This window comes from Mizuhopecten yessoensis, unplaced genomic scaffold (assembly GCF_002113885.1).
Source record: "Mizuhopecten yessoensis strain PY_sf001 unplaced genomic scaffold, ASM211388v2 scaffold371, whole genome shotgun sequence".
In the NCBI taxonomy this organism is placed as follows: domain Eukaryota; kingdom Metazoa; phylum Mollusca; class Bivalvia; order Pectinida; family Pectinidae; genus Mizuhopecten; species Mizuhopecten yessoensis.
In genome coordinates, this window is record NW_018403513.1 from 1,288,844 (window position 1) to 1,291,903 (window position 3,060).

General features: G+C 37.5%; 1 long non-coding RNA gene across 1 annotated transcript; it reads left to right on the top strand.

Moving 5' to 3' along the window:
* The first annotated feature begins 471 nt into the window (after window positions 1-471).
* LOC110447116 lies at window positions 472-1,892 on the top strand. Its single transcript, XR_002462559.1, has 3 exons — window positions 472-685; window positions 1,004-1,068; window positions 1,393-1,892. It is a non-coding gene; the product is annotated as an uncharacterized LOC110447116 (long non-coding RNA).
* Window positions 1,893-3,060: the final 1,168 nt, after the last annotated feature.

Here is a 3,060-nt window from a genome sequence, read left to right on the forward strand (position 1 = left end):
AAATGTGTGTATTTGTAGTCATTTGTAGACAGATGTACATGTGTGTACTGTATTACCTCGTAAAACCATAGTCCTCATGTAAACTATAAGTGCAAATATCTGTCCCTCAAAGATGGAATCAGCCAGGTTCGGTTAAAATAAAAGTTGAAATATTTTGGTGGATACGATTTTCGTTGGACAACGCGCCATCTTAGTACGATTATATGGTCCGGCCTCTGGGTCAGGTGATCGAATAACAGACACTATAATCTTAAACTATTTGATATCTTTGAAGATCATGTCTGGCTCAGTGACAGGACAAACACCTAGTGTAGTATACAAATGTGGCAGGGATAGCCTGTCCAAGTATTATGGATAGTGTAGTCATTAAATTATAATGTTTTAAGAAAGGCGGATGAATGAAGTAATATTAGTGGAGTTTAATATGTAATTATGTCTTGTTTGTTCAGGTGTACATGTATTGTGTGTTTAGTATCTTATCTTGTTCAGTGTCATTGTCCATGTGTCAGTTGTTCAGTGCCATGTGCTTTTGTTTATGTTTTGTTCTGTAACCTGTGACCTGTTTGTGACCTGTAACCCCATACTTACCTGTTGGTCATGTGACCTTTCCTACCTGCCCATGCAATTCACCTGAGTGTAAATCAGTTCTGGCAGACAGGTTGGAGGGATTGACCATATGTAAAAGGTAGGAGTTAATATGTTCAAAATTAATGTAATTTTGAAGATACTCTTTTCATGTAATAGCTAACTGTAAAGCAGATTGTATTTACTCTCCAAATTAAGATGAGATATTTTGAGTAACTAGTATAGTGTACTTTATTGATGTACTGAGTAATGTTCAGGCTATATGCTCTGTGAATATTTGGAAATTTGAAATAACTTCTTTCTATTTCTATTTTAATGATAATGTAAATATATCAGACTAAATCAATTACATACTACGATGTAACAGCTATTGATTGTTCTTGCAAGTAGTGTAAAGAGTCATTGGTTATTTGTTCAGATTCGCCTGCAGTTATATATACTGGATTATCAGGATTATGTGGGAACCCTTGTCGCATTGATAGAGTAAGTTCATTACAGTTATATATAATATAAACAATGTATATTACAAATGATATATGTTATTGGTCTAAGTAATGTGTAATATATTAGCCAGTTAAATAGGTTATAAAGTCTATTTTGTCCATGAGCATTGTTATATAAAGTCAATGAGATCAGTAAATATATTGTGAAATAAATCATAAGTATGAAATATGATTAATAGTAAATGATAAATGTAATTATACAGATAATGATATGAAACCTTGTAATAGGTACAGTGTAATGTTTTAGTAACAAGGTGGTGTCTACTGCATGTTGTCTTATACGTTTATTATTGTGTTCTTGTAGGGTGTAAGATTCTTCCAGCTAGTCTGATGTCCACAAATGGAATAATTAAAAGAATGGAAACCAAGAACGTGTTTGTTGTAACGCCTCTGCCCAAATCCCATCCCTGTTTCACAAAGATATGAAATACTGACCGGACATGATCTTCACACATGTGTAATTTTAAGTTTTGTTGGCTTTACGCCTTTTGGAACGGCTTGGCCCACGTGATGGCATTGCACTGCATTTTACAACACACGGTGCACCAATATATAATTTAAATGTTAGAGTGTGGCCAATAACAGTATTGCTCTTAATCGAGAAAATCCGGTCATATATCTTTACAACAGACATACCAGAGGTAAACCTAGGGAGACACAATCGATCGATAGAGTGACGGAGGTAGCCTAGGGAGACACAATCGATAGATAGAGTGACAGGTCAATCTCAGCCTAGAGTTGTCGTTCCGTACACCGACTTTATCTAAGCCATGTTTTTAAAAAATAATAAAACTCAATAATCAATTTATAAGCCTTTGATTAATCTCTGCCTTAACCAAGATACTGATACACGTTTCAGGAATACAACTTCAAGTACTGCTAAGTAAAGGATAAATCTCGAGCAAACGTTGGTTAAGTGATTTGGAAGCACAGCCTGTCGAGGGCCGATAGGCCCGAGACAGGGTGCTTCCAAATCACTTAACCAACGTTTGCGAGGGATTTATCCTACTTAAAAAACTTTCATATCCCAATTGGACCCCTAAACCTGGTATAGGTGGACAGTTGGATAATCAGCAAAGGGAGTTGTTTACCTGTGTTGTCCACACCTGTAAAATGCACTCACTGACACAAACACATATAACCCCAAGGCATAAGTAAATGCCGATGGTATCCAAATGCGATCCAAATGGTATTGATATGAGCTGAGGTGTTCCGAGTACAAAGGTATCTGTGAGATATTTCCAAGGTCATTTCGTGTACTGCTGCCAAGATGTCCAGTTCAGCTGACGATGTTTTTATTACGCAATCGACATTTACTACTTGTAGTAAAGGACCAGAATCCGATAGAGAACCAGGTTGTACGAAGCCGAGGTTCCGGAACAACTGATATGTGAAAAAAACGGACATCGTTCGGATGCGGTCCGCGCGTGCAAACGCACCGGTGCGGAACAAGAGCAAGTAGCCTGCTCTGTTATACAAGGCACGAAACGGAAAACGTCTGGTCACAGTGAGGACACAGGTATCGGTGGCAACAGCAATTCGTGCATCAAAATTCGTAAAGAGGATGTGTTGGTGGAAATCCCTGTTTGAATATATATTGTGAAATACGTAAAGCGGATGTGTTTGTGAAAACTGGAAACTTCGGCTAAGTGCAGTGTACGTGTATATATTACAACGGCTGACTACCGTGTACCACCAGGTATTAAAGTTGGAATTAAAATAACATTTACTATCTTTCATATTTATTTGTTATCGTTTTCTTTGTTTATCTGTTTTTGTGTCTACAAACCCTATTCAACAGATGGGCATTCTGGGTACGTTTGACATGACCCTGTGTGACCTGTTGGATAAGTGGTGATCCATTCATTAAATATCCAACCGCTAGCCGATGGATAGTATGAATAGGTCACTACTTATCCAACAGTCACTCAACTTATCCAACGCCTAGCGGTTGAATAGGTGAAATAGTCAG